The sequence below is a fragment of the Prionailurus viverrinus genome, chromosome X (genome assembly GCF_022837055.1).
Source record: "Prionailurus viverrinus isolate Anna chromosome X, UM_Priviv_1.0, whole genome shotgun sequence".
In the NCBI taxonomy this organism is placed as follows: Eukaryota; Metazoa; Chordata; class Mammalia; order Carnivora; family Felidae; genus Prionailurus; species Prionailurus viverrinus.
Window position 1 is genome coordinate 75,327,186 of NC_062579.1, and position 22,443 is coordinate 75,349,628.

Here is a 22,443-nt window from a genome sequence, read left to right on the forward strand (position 1 = left end):
AATCCCTATCACAGTCCCAACATACCTTTTTCAGAAATGAAGAAAACATCCCAAAATTCATATAGAATCTTAATGGATCTCAGATAGCCAAAACAATTTTGAAAAAGAACCAGTTTGGAGGCCTGACTTTAAAATATTACAAAGTTACAGTTATCCAAAGAGTGTACTGTCATAAAGACAGACAAAAAGAGCAGTGGAATAGAATAAAGATCCTAGCAATATATTTTTGTATATATGGTTAAATTATATTTAACAAAGGTGCCAAGACCATTTAATGGTGAAAGGGCTGTCTTGTAAACAAGTGGTGATGGGAGCTTTTCCACCTGCTCCCCCTCCCACTAGTGCCACTCCTGCTATACCACCAGCTCAGAGCTCCCAGTTCCTGTAAAGCTAGCGCCAACCTCATCTTTCTCCAGCCAGAGTCGTAATCATCTACTGGAACCTCATTAGCCATGATGAGATGTTCTCTGACATCTATATGATCTGCAGATCATAGATGGGCTGTGCCTGGAGGTGGAGGGGAGGATGGTCAGTAGGACAGAGGGTAACATTGGTGACTTGCTCATCAGTGGAAATGCCTCTGATAACGGCACCAAATGCAAATGTACCAAAAGCACAGTGAGACATAACTTTCAGGAAAACAGCTTCACAAAAGAAGCCTACAAGAAGTAAATTGAAGATTACATGAAATCAACAAAGGCAAACTTGAAGAACAGAGGCCAGAAAGAATAAAACCTTATATAACAAGGGCCACAGAACAAATCAAGCACATCCTTGCTAATTTCTTTTTTTTTAAGTTTTATTTTTTTAATTTTTAATTTATTTATTTTTAAAATATGAAATTTATTGTCAAATTGGTTTCCATTCAACACCCAGTGCTCATCCCAACAGGTGCCCTCCTCAATACCCATCACCCACCCTCATCCTTGCTAATTTCAAAAACTACCAGTTCTTTATTGGTGAAAATACGAATCCAGATGGCGTGGTTGCTCTGCTGGACTATTTTGAGGATGGTGTAACCACAAATATGATTTTCTTTAAGGATGGTTTAGAAATGGAAAAATGTTAAGGAATTTGGCTATTGCTTTGGATGTATCGCCTGTTGTCATAACTGGCTGCTGCTCTTCATCCACACAACGCTGGGATTTAAACAAATAGGATTGATGTCATCTTGAGCTCTTCATTTATTTTGACCTTGATTTACTTAGAAAAGCATTGTTTTTAAGAAAAAAGAAAGTCATGTAGGTTTATAATAATGAAATGCATTTAAACTCATTTGAAAGAATTCCTCTTAGTTTAATACATATTTAAATCCATCCTGTGTAGTGTCTTGGAGAAGCTAGAGCCTGGTTGTAGACTATTGCTAGAAAGCACAAGACTGCCTGCAGATAATTTCTACAGTGAAAACTACTTCTGGGACTGGAATATAAAAAACAAGAACAAAAAGTCTTACTTCTGAGTTCAAGTAAAGGGAAAGGCCATAAGTATAGCTGTGCCAACATTTGAAGTGGATTCCTTACACATTTCATCACCTACAAATGGAAGTATTTAATTATGGAAGCGATTACCAAAAGAAATAAAAAGAGACCAATACAAATGGAAGAAAATACAAAAAAGAAATACAAAACAAAACAAACAAACATAAAACCAGATATGATGATGGGAAAGCTGGGTATCTATATCCAAAAGAAATTGGGGCCCTTCTCTTGTACCATATACAAAAAATAACTCAAAATAGATTAAAGACCTAAATGCAAGAACCCAAATTATAGAACTCTTACATAAAACAGAAGGAAAAATCTTTATAAATTGGACTTGGCAATTATTTCTTCAATATAACACCAAAAGTACAAGGAACAAAAGGTAAAGTAGACAAATGGGACTACATCAAACATTAAAAAACTTTTGTGAATCAAAGAGCATGATCAACAGAATGAAAGGTACCCTATGAAGGGGAGAAGATAATTGAAAATTATTATGTGCCTAATAATGGATAAATATTTAGAACTTTTTTATTTTAATTTTTAAAAATGTACATCCAAATTAGTTAGCATGTAGTGAAACAATGATTTCAGGAGTAGATTCCTTAATGCCCCTTACCCATTTAGCCCATCCCCCCTCCCACAACCCCTCCAGTAACCCTCAGTTTATTCTCCATATTTATGAGTCTCTTCTGTTTTGTCCCCCTCCCTGTTTTTATATTATTTTTGTTTCCCTCCCCTTATGTTCATCTGTTTTGTCTCTGAAAGTCCTCATATTATTGAAGTCATATGATTTTTGTCTTTCTCTGACTAACTTCACTTAGCATAATACCCTCCAGTTCCATCCGTGTAGTTGCAAATGGCAAGATTTCATTATTTTTGATTGCCGAGTATACTCCTTAGTATATATATATACCACACCTTCTTTATCCATTCATCCATCGATGGACATTTGGGCTCTTTCCATACTTTGGTTGTTGTTGATAGTGCTGCTATAAACATGGGGGTTCATGTGTCCCTTCAAAACAGCACACCTGTATCCCTTGGATAAATGCCTAGTAGTGCAATTTCTGGGTCATAGGGTAGTTCTATTTTTAGTTTTTTGAGGAATTCCATACTGCTTTCCAAAGTGGCTGCACCAGCTTGCATTCCCAGATAAATGTTTAGAATTTATAAAGAACTGTAACTCAATAACAAAAAGTCAAACAACTTGATTTAAAAATGGGCAATGAGCTTGAATATACTTTTCGCCAAAGAAGATATACAAATGACCAACAAGCACATGCAAAGATGGTCCACATTACTAATCATCAGAAAAATGTAAATCAAAACCACAATGTGATACTACCTTACACCTATTAGGATGGCTATTATAAAATAAAAATCAGATAACAACAAGTTTTGGCAAGGATATGGAAAATTTGGAGCACTTAAGATCTGTTAGTGGTATTGAAATAGTGAAACCATTGTGGAAAACAGTAGGGAGGGTCCTCAAAAATTTTAAAATAGAATGACCATATTATCTAACAATCTTACTGCTGGGTATATATCTGAAATAATTGACAGCAAAGTTTTGAAGAGCTATCTGCATGCTCATGTTCATGGCAGCACTAGTCACAATAACCAAGAGGTAGCAGCAATTAAAATGTCTACTGAAGGATGAATGGATAAACAAAATGTGTGTGTGCATACAATGGAATATTATTCGACATTAAATAGGAGAGAAATCCTGTCATATGCTTCAACATAAAAGTAACATTGATGACATTATGCTAAGTAAAATTAGCCAGTTACATTAAAAATAAATATGTATGATTCTGCCCACATAATGTATCTAAAGTAGTCAAGTCATAGCTACAGAAAGTAGAATGGTGGTTTCCATGGGCTGGGGAGAGGGGAATTATTTAATCAGTATAGAGTTTCAGATTTGCAAGATGAAAATTTTCTGGAGATCTCTTCACAATAATGTGAATATATTTAACCCTACTGAACTGTACACTTGAAAATAGTTAAGATGCTAAATTTTATGTTATGTATTTTTACCATAATAAAAAATTCTCAAAAGACCTAAAACAAAGATTGAATCAGTAATCAAAAGTCTCCCAAAAAGAAAGTCCTGGAGCAAATACTTTCACCAGTGAATTCTATTAAGTATTCGATGAAATATTAACACCAAGAATTCTCAAATTCTTCCAAGAAATTGGAGAAGTGCTTTCTAAAACTCTTTCTGTGAGGCCAGCACTACCCTGATATCAAATTCAGATAAAGATATTACAAGAAAAAATAAAAACTAATACATTTTATAAATATAACACAAATATCCTCAACACAAAAGCAAATAAAATCCAACAACATATTAAACAGATTTTTCAGCATAACTATATGGGATTTGTCCTGGGAATTTAAGGATGTTTCAACATAAGAAAATCAATCAATGTAATACATTACATTCATAGAAATAATAGAAGAAAACATTATTATCTCAGTTGACAAAGAAAAATCATTTGACAAAATCCAGTACCCTTTAATAATAAAAACTCAGAAACCTAGAAATAGAAAATTCCTCATCATGATAACAGGTAGTTGTGAAAATTCCACAGCTAACATGGTACTTGGTGGTGAAAGACTTAGGTTTCCTCTAAGATCAAGAACAAGATAAGACTGCCAAATTTTATTGCTGCTATTCGCCATTGTAATAGAAGTTCTATCCAGAGCTATTCTATAAGAAAAAATAAAAATAAAAAAAAAACATACTAATTGGAAAGAAAAAAGTAGTATTATCTGTATTTACTGCTGGTATGATTTTTTTAATACATATAGACACAAATAATCCAAAAGACAGCCATTAGAGCTAATAATCCAATTTAGCAAAGTTGCAGGGCACAAGGACAACACTAAAAATTCATTTGTGTTTCTATACAACAGGAATAAACTATCCAAAAGGAAATAAGAAATCAATTACATTTACAATAGCATCTAAAATAATTAAATATTTTACAGTATATCTAACCAGAGAGGTGAAAGATTTGTATGCTGAAAGCTATAAAATATTTCTGAAAGAAATTTTAGAAGGCTTAAATAAATGGAAAGACACTGTATGTCCATGGTTACAAAGACTTAGCATTGTTAAGATGTCAACAGTATCCAAAATGATCTACAAATTCAATGCAACAAAAATTCAGCCTTCTTCACAGAAATGGAAAACCTGATCCTCAAATTTATACAGAATTGGAATGGGTTCTTGATAATCATAAAAGTCTTGAAAAAGAAAAAAAGTTAAGTTGGAGGATTCACACTTCTCAACTTCAAAACTTAATACAAAGCTACAGCAATTAAAACAGTATTGTACTTGCATAAGAATACATAGGCCAGTGGAATAAAGTAGAGAGACCCCAGAAGTAAACAAAAAATCAGTAGTCAGTTGGTTTTCAACAAGGGTGCCAGACCTGTCAATGGAGAAAAGACAGTCTTCAATAAATGATGCAGGGAAACTGAATATCCATATGCAAAATACAGAAGTTGGACCCTTATCTTACACCATATACAAAAAATAACTCAAGATGAATTCATGACCTAATTTAAGAGATAAAACTAGGGGCGCCTGGGTGGTTCAGTCCGTTAAGCGGCTGACTTCAGCTCAGGTCATGATCTCGCGGTCCGTGAGTTCGAGCCCCACGTCGGGCTCTGTGCTGACAGCTCAGAGCCTGGAGCCTGTTTCAGATTCTGTGTCTCCCTCTCTCTGACCCTCCCCCATTCATGCTCTGTCTCTCTCTGTCTCAAAGATAAATAAACGTTAAAAAAAAAAAGAGATAAAACTACAAGGTAAAACTCTCTTAAAAAAATAAACTATAAAACTCTCATAAGAAAACATTTGAGGAAAACTTCATGGCATTGAATTTGATGATGATTTCATGGACATGACATCAAACGGCACAGACAACAACAACAAAAATAGATAAATTGGACTTCATCAAAATTAACAACCTTTGTACATCAGAATATACTATCAAAGAAGTGAACAGATAACATGAATGGGAGAAAATATTTGGAATTGATATATTTGAAAAGTGATTAATATCCAGAACATGTAAAGAATGCCTAAAACTAAATAACAAGAAATTAAATAACCCAATTAAGAACGGGTAAAGGACTTAAGTAGACATTTCTCCCAAGAAGGTATACAAATGGTTAATAAGCACATGAAAAGATGTTTAACATTTTCAGGCATTAGTAAAATGCAAATCAAAACCACAATGAAAAACCATTTTATACCTACTAGGAAAACTATAATGTTTTAAAGAAAGGAAAATACTGGTGATATTTTGATAGAGATTGCATTAAACATGTTGATTGCTTTGGGTACTACAGACATTTTAACAGTGTTTCTTCTTCCAATAAATAAACATGGAACATAGCAAGTGTTAGCAAGGATGTGGAGAAACTAGAGCCCTTGTACATTGCTGGTGGGAATGTAAAATAGTGTGGTCAGTGTGGAAAACAGATTGGCAGCTTCTTACATGGTTACAGATAGAACTACCATATGACCCAGCAATTTCACCCCTAGCTATATACCCAAAGTAATTGGAAGGACTTACTTAAATAGATATGTCTATATCAGTGTTTTTGCACTATTATTCACAATAGCTAAAAGGTGTAAACAACCTAAGTGTTCATTGGCAGATGAATGGGTACACAATATTTGATAAATACATTCAATGAGAATTTTAATTAGCCACAAGAAGGAATGAAATTCTGATATATACTACACCATAGATTGATGTTAAGAAATTATGCTTATTGGTAAGGCAGGCACAAAAGTGCAAATACATATTTCCACTTGTGTGAGGTACCTAGAATGGGCAAATTTATGGAGACATAAAGTAAAATAGTAGTTAGTAGTAGTAGTAGGGGCTTAGGGGAGGAGGAAAAGGGGAGTTATTGTTTATTGGGCATGGTGTTTTTGTTGTGAATGATGAGAATGCTTTGTATAAATAGTAGTGATGGTTACAAACCATTGTGAATGTATTTAATGCAACTGAAATATACACCTAATAATGGTTAACGTGATAAATATTATGTATGTATATTTTACCATAATAAGTTAATGGCATTTGGTCAAGTGTGACCTATTTGGGAAAAAATAACAAAATGTATTCCCCCAAAATGAACTGTAATTGGTTCAAAGATTTAAATGCAAATTTTGAAATATAAAAGTACTAGGAGAATATATTAGAGACTTTTCTTAACCTATATTCTTGGTGAGAGAAAATTGCATTGCAGGTTAGATAGAAATCAGTGGGTACATTTGAAAAAAAGTTTGATAAAGCTGAATGATAATGTTAACATGATTCAGGGGTACCTAGTGGCTCAGTTGGTTAAGCATCTGACTCTTGATTTCAGCTCAGATAATGATCTCATGGTTTGTGGGATCGAGCCCCACATCAGGCTCTGCACTACAGAGTTGGTTTGGGATTCTCTCTCTCTCTCTCTCTCTCTCTCTCTCTCTCTCTCTCTCTCCCCCTCTGTCTCTCTCTCTCTGTCTCTCTGTCTCTCTCTCAAAATAAACATTAAAAAATAATGTTTAAAAAATAAATCAATATCAAACATGATTCATAATACCATTAACATTTGCTGGTGAATTAATCTTATATATAGAAAATTCTAAGAAATCTACTAAAAAAACTATTAAAACTAGTAAGTTCAGCAAATTTTCATGATAAAATACAAATATGCAAAAATAATTTGTATTTCTATACAGTAGTAATGAGCAAATCAACAAAAAATTTTAAAAACAACTATATAAAAGCATCAGAAAAAAATTTTTAAGTCAAAAATAAGTGTAAAATTTATACACTGAAAATACAAAATATTGAAAGGAATTTAAAAAGACCTAAACACATGGAAAGATACCCTATGTTCATGGATGGGAAAACTCAAAATTTTTAAGGTAACAGTACTAACCAGGGATGCCTGGGTAGCTCAGTTCATTGAGCATCCAACTCTTGATTTTGACTCAGGTCATGATCTCATGGTTCATGGGATTGAGCCCTGCATCAGGCTCCATATGGAGCATCCCTGCTTGGGATTCTCTCTCTCTCTCTCTCTCTCTCTCTCTCTCTGCCCCTCCCCCCACTCACATGCGCTCATTCTTTCTCTCAAAATAAATAAACGTTAAAAAATACTAGCCAAATTGATCTACAGAGTCAATGAAATCCTTACCAAATTACAGCCTCCTTTTTTTTCCCTCAGGAACTCACAAGTTGCTTCAAAGTTTATATGAAAATTCAAGGGATCCAGAATTTCCAAAACAAACCTTAAATAGAACAAAGTTGGAAGACTCACACTATTGGATTTTGGTACTTACTACAAAGCTACAGCAATCAAGACTGCCTGTGACACACACACACACACACACACACACACACACACACACACATCAAATAGAATTGAAACTTCAGAAAAAAGTCTTCACATTTACTGAGTTTTGACAATGGTGAGAGGACCATACAGTGGGGTGAGAATTGTCTTTTCAACAAATGGTGTTGGGAAAACTGGTTAGACACATGAAAAAGAATTAATTTGTATCCCTATGTCACACAATATATAAAAACTTGAAATTGATCAAAAACTTAAATATAAGACCTAAAACTATAAAACTCTTAGAGGAAAAAATAGGTATGATTATATGTTACCTTGGGTTAGGCAATAGTTTCTCACATATAATATCACAAACACAACAAAAGAAAGAATAGGCAAACTGGACATAATCAAAATTAAAACATTTTGTGCTTCAAAAGATACGATCAAGTAAGTGAAAAGTGAACCCACAGAATGAGTAAACATTTTGCAAATCATATATTTGGTAAGGGGCTTGAATCTAGAATAAAAAAATGTCCCAACATAATAATATAAGGACAACTAAAAAATAAAAAGATAATTAACCTAATGATAAAATGGTCAAAGGATGCAGATAGATGTTTCTCCAAGGAGGATATTGCATTAAAAGAGGCTCAACATCATCAGCCACCAGGAAAAACAAATAAAAAAAAAAACATAAGTAGATGCTGCTTCACATCCACTAGGATGTGAAGACATAATAGTAAGTACTGGCAAGGATATAGAGATATTGGAATCCTCATACATTACTAGTGGAAATGTAAAATGGGGCAGTTGTTTTGGTAAGCAGTCTGATATTTCTTCAAATGGTGACCATATGTTCCAGCAATTCTACTCTTAGATATACATCCAAAAGAAATGGAAATGGATGCATATATCCATGCAAACTGTGCACAGATGTTTGTAGCAGCATTGGTCATAGTAGACAATAAGTGGAAACAACCAAAATGCCCATCAATTAAAATTAAATAAAATGTGGCATATTCCTACAGTGGAATAATTTTTAGCAGCAAAACAATGAAGTACTGATCATGTTACAACATGATAAGTGAGAGAAGCCAACAGCAAATAACTATTATATGATTCCATTTATATGAACCATCCAGAACAGAAAGTAGACTAGTTGTGGACTCTGGTTTGGGAGTAGGGGCAATGGAGTCTGACAGCTAAGAGCTGAAGGATATATTCTTGGGGTAATGAAAATGTTACAAAGTTGATTTTGATGATGAATTCACTACTCTTAATATATTAAAAGTTTTTGAGTTTACACCTTAAACTGGTGAATTGTGTGGCATAAGAATTGTATCTCAATAAAGCTGTTGCAAAATACTATATACAAGTGAAAATACAGCATATAATGGAAACACTAGTTAGAAGATAGATGCAATTTATAGACTAGTTTTCAGAATTTGCAAAGAAATGTTACAAACCAATGGAGTGAAAAACCCAATGGATAAGTAAGTAAGCAAATAGTAAGTAGTTCAGTTCATAGGAAATGAACTGAACTTGAAGTACTCAATGGCAAGATTTGAGACCCTTTTTAGTTATCAGTGTTGTTCACCAAGATTTCCTGCTGTTTAATTTTCCAAACACAGGCTTGAACTTCCCACTCCTTTTAAATACAGCTATGGCCACATACCTTGCTTTAACCGATAAAGTGGAACAGAAAGATTTTTGTCAATTCTGGGGGGGAAACTTTTAATAGCCACTGTATGATTTCTCATGATCTGTCTGCCTATTCCATGGTAATAAGTAATGTTATATATAGTGACTATTTCATCAGTTTATTTTTTAAAGTTTTTTATTTAAATAGAGTTAGTTAACATATAATAATAATAGTTTCAGGTGCATAATATGGTGATTCAACACTTCCATACAACACCCGGTGCTCATCAGAAGTGTACTCCTTTACCCCATCACCTATGTAACCCATCCACCCAGCCACCTCCCCTCTGGTAACCATCAGTTTGTTCTCTACAGTTATGGGTCTATTTCTTCATTTGCCTCTCTCTTTCCCCCCCATGATCATTTGCCTTTGTTCTTTTTATTATTATTTTTAGAGAGAAAGGCTATGAGCGGGAGAGAGGGGCAGAGAGAGAGAGTCTTAAGCAGACTCCACAGTCAGTGCTGAGCCTGACATGGGGCTCAATCTCACGACCCTGGGATCATGACCTGAGCCAAAATCAAAGAGTCAGGCACTCAACCAATGGAGCCACCCAGGTGCACCTGCTTTGTTTCTTAAATTCCACATATGAGTGAAATCATGTGGTATTTGTCTTTCTCTGACTGACTTATTTTGCTTAGTATATACTTAGTATAATATATACTTAGTATATACTTAGTATAATACTAGCTCCATCCATGTCCTTTCAAATGGCAAGATTTCATTCTTCTTTATAGCTAAGTAATTATATATATATATATCACATCTTTATCCATTCATCAGTTGATGGACATCTGGGCTCTTTCCATAATTTGGCTATTGTAGATAATGCTGCTGTAAACATTAGGGTGCATTTATTCCTTCGAATTAGTATTTTTGTATTCTTTGGGTAAATACCTAGTAGTTTAGTTGCTGGGTCTTAGGATAGTTCTATTGTTAACTTTTTGAGGAAACTCCATACTGTTTTCCAGGTGTTGGCAAGGATGTGGAGAAAGGGGAATCTCACACTTTGGTCTTTCTAAGCCTAGCAGAGCCCCCAACCAACATGTGTTGGATATGTAGTGTGAACAAGAAATCTATTTTTTGGGTAAGGGGCACTAAGGAATCTACTCCTGAAATCATTGTTGCACTATATGGTAACTAATTTGGATGTAAATTTTAAAAAATAAAAAATAAAATAAAATAAAAAGAAATCTATTTTTGTTGTTTTAAGTTACTGAGATTTGGGAGTTATTTGTTACTGCTACATAATGTAGGATGATCTGACTGATATGTTCATGCACAATTGTAGAAATCCAAATCAAAATAATAGGATTCCAGTTTTTACCTGGAATATTGACAAAAATAAAAGTGGGATAACAGCCAATGCTGACAAGATGTTTCTGAAACAGACACTTCCATTTATTGTTGGCATAGCATTCTATCTTCTGAGCTTGTCATAATTAAGAAATTTCTTATACCCATGTGTTTAGGTTATATCTATTTACCTATTATAAACAGTTCTTTTTTTTTAGAAAGTTTTTCTTTATTTTGAGAGAGTGAGAGAGAGTGGATGAGAGGGAGAGAGACGGAGAGAAAGGAGGAAATAGGATCTGAAGTGGGTTCTGTGCTGATGACAGTGAGCCTGATGTGGTGCTCAAAATCACAAACTGTGAAATCATGACCTGAGCACTTAAGTAACTGATCCACCCAGGTGCCCCAACAATTCTGTGATAAACATCCTTGTGGCAAATTTCTGTTGCTAAATGGCACATTTCACTTATATACTTTTATTTGTTTCAGTCCAGTTATAGTTTTTGCTCTCTTTCACTAAGCATGGTCACCTGAGTGAATTCTAGAATATTTGGTACAGACCTTGAAAACCTGTGGATACTTAAGAAAATATAACACTCACTTTATCTTCAAATAGCATAAATTTAAAAATACTGTATCTGGAATTTTTGTTTCAGTTGCAATATATAAAGGGCTTGGAAGTCATCACTCCCAAACTTATAACAAGTAAAGCTGAACAAACTAAAACTATATGGATTTTCTGGGACTCATCAAAACACCAAGTTCATAGGTTAAACCATCACCACCACAATATCTGGAAAAACAGACAAATTCAAAATCACAGTTGAGATTTGCTCCCCTGAAGTAGAATCCACAGGAGCCATAAACTGGTAGGAATGTTTAAAATGGTAATTTTGATAAATTACTAAAAGCTGAGTGCGGACCAGAAGAAGGGTGAGATATTCTGTGTGTCATAGTGTTAGTTAGGCTTTTGTTGATTTCACCTTCAGAGAAACCATTCAATTCTCATGGTGAAGAGCCAAGAAGTACTCCCTCACAGATACAGCAGAAGGAAAGGAAGAGTAACCATTCTGAAATGTACTCACAGCATTCTCCATAACTACCTACTATGAATGGTAAAAGTCTAGAAGAGCATTACTTCACCTGGGGAACGGCATTTTTTCAATTCCAGCCCCATCTAACATTCCTGTCTTACCTTGGGAGGAAAAAAGGTACAAAATGCTTGTGAGGTCACAGATGAGAGGAAAATACACAAATCTTGCCCACTGTAAACTTCCTGTCTCACCTAAAATGGAAAAACAAAATCTGAGAAGCACTTATAAAGATCACAACCAGGCTCACTAAAACACTTAAACCTAATAATAGAACCATAGAACGCTTCCCATTTCCCCTACACCTTTCAATAGGGCTCATGTATAGTAACACCAGATTAAAACTAAAGAAAGTGTATATCCCAGGCCTTATTTCAGAAAAAAAAATATCTAAAGGAACAGCAGATTAAAACTAAAGAAAGTGTATATCCCAGGCCTTATTTAAGAAAAAAAAATATCTAAAGTCATCCTTGGGTCCACAGTCCTAGCTTCATGGAATTCTGGAGTGAGAAAGAAATTCAAAGGGTCACACGCCTCACAGCTCTAAGAAGCAAGACACATAAAGCATCTTTAAATGGTTTTCTGCTTTTCCTATATTGTGTCCAAAGTTGAATATTAGATGCTCTCAAAATAATAATTTAATATTTTCCTCTCACACCCTCATCAGGAAGTCCATTTCTAATCCATCTTTCTTTTTTTTTATTATGAAACTTACTGTCAAATTGGTTTCCATACAACACCCAGTGCTCATCCCAACAGGTGCTCTCTTCAATGTCCATCACCCACTTTCCCCTCCCTCCCTCCCCTCATAAACCCTCAGTTTATTCTCAGTTTTTAAGAGTCTCTTATGGTTTGGCTCCCTTCCTCTCTTTTATTTTTCCTTCCCCTCCCCCAAGGTCTTCTGTTAAGTTTCTCAGGATCCACATAAGAGTGAAAACATATGGTATCTGTCTTTCTCTGTAGGACTTATTTCACTTAGCATAACACTCTCCAGTTCCGTCCACGTTGCTACAAAAGGCCATATTTCATTCCTTCTCATTGCCAAGTAGTATTCCATTGTGTATATAAGCCACAATTTCTTTATCCATTCATCAGTTGATAATCCATCTTTCTTTTGATGAAATTTCTTTTTTTTTTTAAAGTTTTAATTTATTTTTGAGACAGAGACAGAGCATGAGCAGGGGAGGGGCAGAGAGAGAGGGAGACACAGAATCTGAAGCAAGCTCCAGGCTCTGAGCTGTCAGCACAGAGCCTGACGCGGGGCTTGAACTCACAGACTGTGAGATCATGACCTGAGCTGCAGTCGGACGCTTAACTGACTGAGCCACCCAGGCGCCCCCTTTTGATGCAATTTCTGACTTTATGGAGGTAAAGCAGCCGTAGTATATTCAAATTATAATAACCCTCCTACTTACAGCTACTTGTTCTCCCATCAGTTTTGTTTTAATCCTGAAAAAAAAAATTCCCTTCCCCTTTAATTTCTATTCATAAGTCCTTTGCATCATTTCAACCAAAATATTTCAGGGCCTTCTATAACAACATTTCCCAGTTTCATTAGATGATGTTAAAAGTGGAACACCCATTAACATCTGGCTGACCTATTCCATGGAATAAAATTTTAGAAACATGGACAATCATGTTTGCATATTTCTCTTTAAATATTAAGATAAAAGGGATGCCTGGCTGGCTCAGTCAGTAGAGCATGGGACTCTTGATCTTGGAGTAGTGAGTTCAAGACCCATATTGGGCATAGAACTTACGTTAAAAAATTTAAAAAATTAAGATAAAAACTAAATGTTATATCCTTGTAAGTGCATCATTTGTATCACATACAGTACAAACATGCCTTCCCAACCTCATATTTCTGTTAAAAAAAAGTCTCTAAGGAAACACAAAGGTAACAGGGGAGATAAAAACAAGGACATCAGAAGAAAATTTAGCCTCTGACATACACAGCAACTGCAAACAGTATACACAGTCTAACTTCTATCCATATAAACATAAAACCTCACACCAAAGGCCTATTTATGTCAGTTTCCTTAGCCCATATTGTCTGTCAGTTTCAAGGCATACCAAAAGCCAAAAAACAAAAAACAAAACAAAACAAAAACAAAAACAAAAATCCACTGCATCAAAAGACAGAGCAAGTATCAGAACCAGATTTAGATACGGTAGGAATTTTGGACTTATCAGATCAGGAATTTTTTTTAATTTAAATTTTAGTTATCCAACATACAGTGCAATATTGGTTTCAGGAGTAGAATTCAGTGATTCATCACTTACATACAACACCCAGTGCTCATTACATGTGCTTTCTTTTTTTTTTTAATTTTTTTTTTCAACGTTTATTTATTTTTGGGACAGAGAGAGACAGAGCATGAACGGGGGAGAGGCAGAGAGAGAGGGAGACACAGAATCGGAAACAGGCTCCAGGCTCTGAGCCATCAGCCCAGAGCCTGACGCGGGCCTCGAACTCCCGGACCGCGAGATCGTGACCTGGCTGAAGTCGGACGCTTAACCGACTGCGCCACCCAGGCGCCCCTACATGTGCTTTCTTAATCCCATCACCCATCTAGCCCATCCCCCACCCACCTTCCTCCATCAACCCTCAGTGTATTCTCTATCATTAAGAGTCTCCTGTGGTTTGTTTCCCTGTCTCCTCCTCCCCTCCTTCACATATGTTCAGCTGTTTGTTTCTCAAATTCCACATATGAGTGAAACCATATGGTATTTGTCTTTCTCTATTTGACTTATCTTGCTTAGCAGAATACCTTCTGGCTCCATCCACGACATTGCAAATGGCCAAGTTTCAAGCTATAGAACAAAGCTGTCACCATCAAGACATTATGGTACTGACACAAAAACAGACACATAGATCAATGGAACAAAATAGAAAACCCAGAAATGGACCCACAACTATATGGTCAACTTCAGCAAAGCAGGAAAGAATATCCAATGGAAGAAAAATAGTCTCTTCAGCAAATGGTGTTGGGAAAACTGGGCAGCAACATGCAGAAGAATGAAACTGAACCACTTTCCTACACCATCCAGAAAAATAAATTCAAAATGGATGAAAGACCTAAATTTAAGACAGGAAACCATCAAAATCCTTGAGGAGAAAACAGGCAGCAACCTCTTTGACCTCAGCAGAGCAACTTCTTACTAGACACATCACTGAAAGCAAGGGAAACAAAAACAAACATGAAATATTGAATATATCAAGATAAAAAGCTCCTGCACAGCAAAAGAAACAATCAAAAAAAAAATTAAAAGGCAGCCGATGGAATGGGAAAAGATATTTGCAAACGACATATCTGAAAAACGTTTAGTATCCAAAAGCTGTAAAGAACTTATCAAACTCAACACCCAGAAAACAAACAATGGAGTTAAGAAATGAGAAGATAGATGCTTTTCCAAAGACATCCAGATGGCTAACATACACATGAAAAGATGTTCAACATCGCTTATCATCAGGGAAATACAAATAAAAACCACATTGAGATAACATCTCACACCTGTCAGAATAGCTAAAATTAACAACACAAGAAACAACAGGTATTAGTGAGGATGAGGAAAAAGGGGAACCGTCTTGCACTGTTGGTGGGAATGCAAACTCGTGCAGCCACACTGGACAACAGTATGGAGTTTCCTTAAAAAACTAAAAGTAGAACTACCCTAGTATCCAGCAATTGCACTATTAGGTATTTAGCCAAAGGGTACAAAAAAGCAGATTCAAAGAGGTACATGCACCCCAATGTTTATAGCAGCATTATCAACAATAGCCAAACTATGTAAAGTGCCCAAATGTACACTGTTGAATGGATAAAGAAAATGTGATATATATATATATATATGTATATATATACACACATACACAATGCAATATTACTTAATCATCAAAAAAGTGAAATCTTGCTGTTTTCAATGATGTGGGTGGAGCTAGAATGTATTACACTAAGTGAAATATGTCAATTAGATTAAGACAAATACCATATGATTTCACTCATACATGGAATTTAAGAAACAAGTCAGATGAACATATGGGAAGAGGGGGGAGAGAAGAAAGGGAAACAAACCACAAGAGACTCTTAATGATAGAGAACAAACTGAAGGTTGCTGGAGGGAGGTGGTGGTGGGAGGAGATGGGCTACGTAGGTGATGGGTATGAAGAAGCGCACCAGTTATGATGAGCACCGGGTGTTTTATGCAAGTGATGAATCACTGAATTCTACTTCTGAAGCCAATATTTCTCTGTATATTATCTAACTGAAATATATATAATTAAAAAAGTATTATTAGAAAAGGAATAAACTAAGGTAAAGTGAACAATTCTTTTTATTCTTAATTGATTTAACAGATAGCAGATTGTTCAAAATAATATCAACAGTGTGTGTGGTTATTACAGCCTATGGACAAGTGAAATGAATGACAGCAATGTTATAGGGGTAAGAGGGAGGAATTGAAAATACATGCACTACCTGTGAAGTAGTTGTATTATTTGAAAGTGAAATTGGATACACTGTAAATGTATATTGCAAACACTAGGGCAACCACTAAAAGTAAAAACAGAACTATCATTGATATACTAAGCGAAGAGAGAAAATGATATAAAATGTACAATTTAAAGCGGGAGGCAGATGGGGCACCTGGGTGGCTCAATAAGTTAAGTGTCTGAATTTGGCTCAGGTCATGATCTCATGGTTAATGGCTTCAAGCCCTGCATTGGGCTCTGTGCTGACAGCTCAGAGCCTGGAGCCTGCTTCGGATTCTGTGTCTCCCTCTCTCTCTGCCTCTCCCCCACTCGCGCTCTGTCTGTCTCTCTCTCTCAAAAATAAACATTAAAACAAATTTAAAGCAGAAGGCAGAAAAAGAGAAAAAGAAACAAAGAAAAAGACAACATAGAAAACAGTAACAAATATGTAGATATTAATCCAATGATATCAATGATCACTTTAGATGTCAGTGGTCTAAATAAACCAATTGAAAGAAACTTCCAGGATCAGTTAGAAAAAATAAGATTCAATTACATGTAGTCTAAAACACACTTTAAATATAAAGACATGGATAGAATAAAAATAGAATATAATTGAATAATAAAAAAAATTTAAAAAATAGAATTAAACAAATGATAGCTGGAGTTACTATATTAATTTCAGACAAAGCAGAATTCAGAGCATGAAACATTAACAGAATAAAGGGGGGTGGGTATTACATAATGATAAGAGGCTCACTTTTTCAAGGAAGACATAACAATCCCTACTCTATGTGCACATAACAACAGAGTGAAGAAATACATGAGGCAAAAACTGATAAAATTTCAAGGAAAAAGAGACAAATCCACTATTATAGTTGGAGACTCGATACCCCTATAAGTAATTGACAGGTTCAGTAGGTAGAAAATCCATAAGAAACAACTTGAACTGAACAGCACTATCAATAAAAAGCACTTAATTAACATTTTAAAAATACTTCATCCCAAACAGCAGAATACACATTCTTTTCAAGCTCACATGGAACATTCACCAAAATAGAACACATCCTGGGACATAAAGCACACCTTAAAATTAAAAAAAAAAAATAGACACCATTCAAACTGTGCTCTCAGATCATAATGGAATTAAACTAGAAATGAATTACAGAAAAATAACTGCAAAACCCTAAAATACTTGGAGATTTTTTTTATTCACAACTTAGTTAACATACAGTATACTCTTGGCTTCAGGAGTAGAATCCAGTGATTCATCACTTATATATAATACCTAGTGCTTATCTCAGCAAGTGCACACCTTCACCCATCACTGATTTTCTCCACCCCTATCAGCCCTTGGTTTGTTCTCTGTATTTAAGAGTCTCTTATGGTTTGCCTCCCTCTCTGTAACTATTTTTTTCCTTCCATTCTCCCATGGTCTTCTGTTAAGTTTCTCAAATTCCACATAAGAGTGAAATCATGTGATATCTGTCTTTCTCTGCCTGACTTATTTCATTTAATATAATACCCTCTAGTTACATCCACATTGTTGCAAATGGCAGATTTCATTCTTTTTCATCACGGAGTAGTATTCCATTGCATATATATATATATATATATATATATATATATATACACACTACATCTTTTTTATCCATTCATCAGTCGATGGACATTTGGGCTCTTCTCATAATTTGGCTATTGTTGATAGCACTGCTATAAACGTTGGGTTGCATGTGCCCCTACGATTCAGCACTCTTATATTCTTTGGATAAATTCCTAGTAGTGTAGTAGTGCAATTGTGGGTCATAGGATAATTCTATTTTTAATTTTTTGATTAACCTCCATACTGTATTCTAGAGTGGCAGTGCCAGTTTTCATTCCCACCAACAGTGCAAATGGGTTCCCCTTTCTCCACATTCTCACAAACTTCTGTTATTTCCTGGGTTGTTAATTTTGGCCATTCTGACAGGTATGAGGTGGTATCTCATTGTGGTTTTGATTTGTATTTCCCTGATGATAAGCGAGTTTCAGCATCTTTTCATGTGTGTGTTTGCTATCTGGTTGTCTTCTTTGAAAAACTGTCTGTCTATTCATGTCTTCTGCCCGTTTCGTCACTGGATGATTTGTTTTTTGGGTGTTGAGTTTGGTAAGTTCTTTATAGATTTTTGATCTATACTAATACTTTATCCTATATGACATTTGCAAATATCTTCTCTCATTCTGTCAGTTGCCTCTTTTATTAATTGCTTCCTTTGCTATGCAGTTTTTTTTATCTTTATGATGTCCAAATACTTCATTTTTGCTTTTATTTCCCTTGCCTCTGGAGACATGCCAAGTAAGAAGTTGCTGCAGGTGAGGTCAAGGAGGTTGCTGCCTGTTTTCTCCTGTAGGATTTTGATGGTTTCCTGTCTCACAGGTAGGTCTTTCATCCATTGTGAGTTTATTTTTGTGGATGGTTTAAGAAAGTGGTCCAGTTTCATTCTTCTGCAAGTTGCTGTCCAGTCCTCCCAGCATAATTTGCTAAAAAGACTGTCTTTTTTGCATTGGATCCTCTTTCCTGCTTTGTCAAAGATTAGTTGGCCATATATTTGTGAGTCCATTTCTGAGTTCTGTATTCTATACCATTGATCTATGTGTCTGTTTTTGTGCCAATACCATACTGTCTTGATGATTGCTGCTTTGTAATACAGGCTAACGTCTGGGATTGTGATGCCTGAGCTTTTGTTTTCTTTTTGAACATTACTTTGGCTATTCAGGGTCTTTTGCATTTCCATACAAATTTTAGGATTGTTTATTCTAGCTCTGTGAAGAATGCTGGTGCTATTTTGATTTGGATTGCATTGAATGTGTAGATTCCTATGGGTAGTATTAACATGTGAACAGTATTTGTTCTTCCAATCCATGAGCATGTAATGTTTTTTGCATTTCTTTGTGTCTTTTTTCAATTTCTTTCATAAGCTTTGTATAGTTTTCAGCGTACACATCTTTGACCTGTTTGTTTAGGTTTATTCCTAGGTATTTTATGGCTTTTCATGCAATTGTAAATGGGATTGATTCTCTGTTATCTTTTTCTGTTGCTTCATTATTGGTGTATACAAATATGATCAATTTCTGTACATTGTTTTTATATCCTGCAACTTTACTGAAATCCTGTGTCAGCTCTAGCAGTGTTGTGGTGGAATCTTTCAGGTTTTCCATGTAGAGTATCATGTCATCTGTGAAGAGTGAAAGTTTAACTTCTTGGCTGATTTGGATGTCTTTTATTTTGTTTTGTTGTCTGATTGCTAAGTCTAGGATTTCCAACACTATGGTAAACAACAGTGGTGAGCGTGGACATTCCTGTCATGTTCCTGATCTCAGGGGGAAAGCTCTGTTTTTCCCCATTGAGGATATTAGCTGTGGGCCTTTCCAATATGGCTTTTATGATATTAAGATATGTCCCTTATGTCCTAACTTTCTTGAACAATTAAGAAAGGATGCTGTATGGGTGCCTGGGTGGCTGAGTTGGTTAAGCGTCTGACTTTGGCTCAGGTCATGATCTCATGGTTCGTGAGTCCAAGCACCGAGTCATGCTCTGTGCTGACAACTCAGAGCCTGGAGCCTGCTTCAGATTCTGTGTCTCCCTCTCTTTCTGACCCTCCCCCACTCATGTTCTCTCTCTCTCTCTCTCTCAAAAATAAAAACATTTAAATTTTTCTACTTATTTTTTAAAAATAATTTTTTTATTTATTTTTGAGAGTGAAAGAGAGACAGAGTGCAAGCAGGAGAGGGTCAGAGAGAGGGGGAGACACAGAATCTGAAGCAAGCTCCAGGCTCTGAGCTGTCAGCACAGAGCCTGATGTGGGGCTGGGACTCACAGACAGGGAAATCATGACCTGAGCCCAAGTTGGACACTTAACCAACTGAGCCACTCAGGTGCCCCTAAAAAAAATTTTTTAAGACAGGATATTGTATTTTGTCAAATGCTTTTCCTGCATCTATTAACAGGATCATATGGTTCTTATCCTACCTTCTATTAATGTGATGTATCACGTTCATTGATTTATGAATACTGAACCAGCTCTGCAGCCCATGAATGAATCCCACTTGACCATGGTGAATAATTCTTTTAATGTACTGTTGAATTCAATTTGTTTGTATCATGTTAAGAATTTTTGCATCCATGTTCCTCAGGGATTTTGGACTGTAATTCTCCTTTAAAAAAATTATTTTATTGTTTATTTTTAAAAATTTACATCCAAATTAGTTAGCATATAGTGAAACAATGATTTCAGGAGTAGATTCCTTAATGCCTCTTACCCATGTAGCCCATCCCCCCCTCCCAAAACCCCTCCAGTAACCCTCAGTTTGTTCTCCACGTTTATGAGTCTCTTACACTTTGTCCTCCTCCCTCTTTCTATATTATTTTTGTTTCCCTTCCATTATGTTCATCTCTTTTGTCTCTTAAAGTCCTCATATGAGTGAAGTCATATGATTTTTGTCTTTCTCTGACTGACTAATTTCACTTAGCATAATACCCTCCAGCTCCATCCATGTAGTTGCAAAGGGCAAGATTTCATTCTTTTTGATTGCCAAGTAATACTCCATTGTATATGTATACCACATTTTTTTTTATCTAGTCATCCATCGATGGACATTTGGGCAACCTACAGAATGGGAGAAGATATTTGCAAATGTAATTCTCCTTTTTATTGGAGTCTTTGGTTTTGCAATCAAGGTAATGCTGGCTTCATAGAATGAGTCTAGGAGTTCCCCTTCTGTTTCTACTTTTTGGAGCAGTTTGAGAAGAATAGGTATTTATTCTGCTTTAAAGTTCAGGTAGAATTCCCCTGTGAATCCATCTGGCTCAGGACTCTTATTTTTTGGGAGATTTTTGATAACTGATTCAATTTCTTCACTGGTTATGCACCTGTTCAAATTTTTTATTTCTTCCTCTTTGAGTTTTGGTAATGTGTGCATTTCTAGGGATTTGTCTATTTCTTCCAGATTGTCCAGTTTGTTGTCATATAATTTTTCATAGTATTGTCTAATGATTGTATTTCTGTGGTGTTGGTTATGATCTCGCCTCTTTCATTTGTGATTTTAGCTATCTGGGTCCTCTCTCTCTCTTTTCTTTTGGATAGGCATTTATCAATTTTGTTTATTCTTTCAAAAAACCAGCTCTTAGACTCTTGATCTATTCTACTCTTTTTTTTTTATTCTATATTGTTTATTTCTGCTCCAATCGTTACTATTTCTATTCTTCTTCTCGCTTTGGGATTTCTTTGCTGCTGCCTTTCTAGGTCCTTTAGGTGTAAGGTTGGGTTGTGCATTTGGGACCTTTATTGCTTCTTTATATATGCCTGAATTGCAATGTATTTTCCTTTTAGGACTGTCTTTGCTGCACCCCAAATGGTTTGGACTGTTGTGTTTTCATTTTCATTTGCTTCCATGTATTTTTTTAATTTCTTCTTTAATTTTCTGGTTGACCCATTCGTTCTTTGGTAGAGTATTCTTTAACCTCCATGTATTTGGGGGCTTTGAAAATTTTTTCTTGTGGTTTATTTCAAGTTTCATAGTGCTGTGATCTGAAAATATGCATGGTATAATCTCAATCTTTTTTATACTTGTTGAGGGCTGTTACCCAGTATGTGATTTATTTTGGAGAATGTTCCATGTGCACTTGAGAAGAATGCATATTCTTCTGCTTAAGATGAAAAGTTCTGAATATATCTATTAGTCTATCTTGTCCAATGTGTCATTTAGAGCTGTTGTTTCTTTATTGATTTTCTGCCCAGATGATCTGTCCAGTGTTGTAGATGGAGTAATAAAGTCCCCTAAAATTACAGTATTATTATCTACACATTTTGTTTATATTTGTCATTAATTGACAAATTAACATTAACAAATTTTACAAATTTACAAATAATTAACAAATTTACATTCAGAGTGATTATGGAAAGGTATGGATTTAGCGCCATTGTGTTATCTGTAGGTTTCCTGTTTCTGGTGATGCCTCTAGTCCTTTGTAGTCTTTGCTGCTTTCCACTCACAGAGTCCCCCTTAGGA

At 35.4% G+C, this 22,443-nt stretch overlaps 1 pseudogene; it reads left to right on the plus strand.

Annotated features, from left to right (window-relative positions):
* Nucleotides 1-430: 430 nt before the first annotated feature.
* Nucleotides 431-1,069, plus strand: LOC125157106 (translationally-controlled tumor protein-like; annotated as a pseudogene).
* The last annotated feature ends 21,374 nt before the right edge of the window (nucleotides 1,070-22,443 follow it).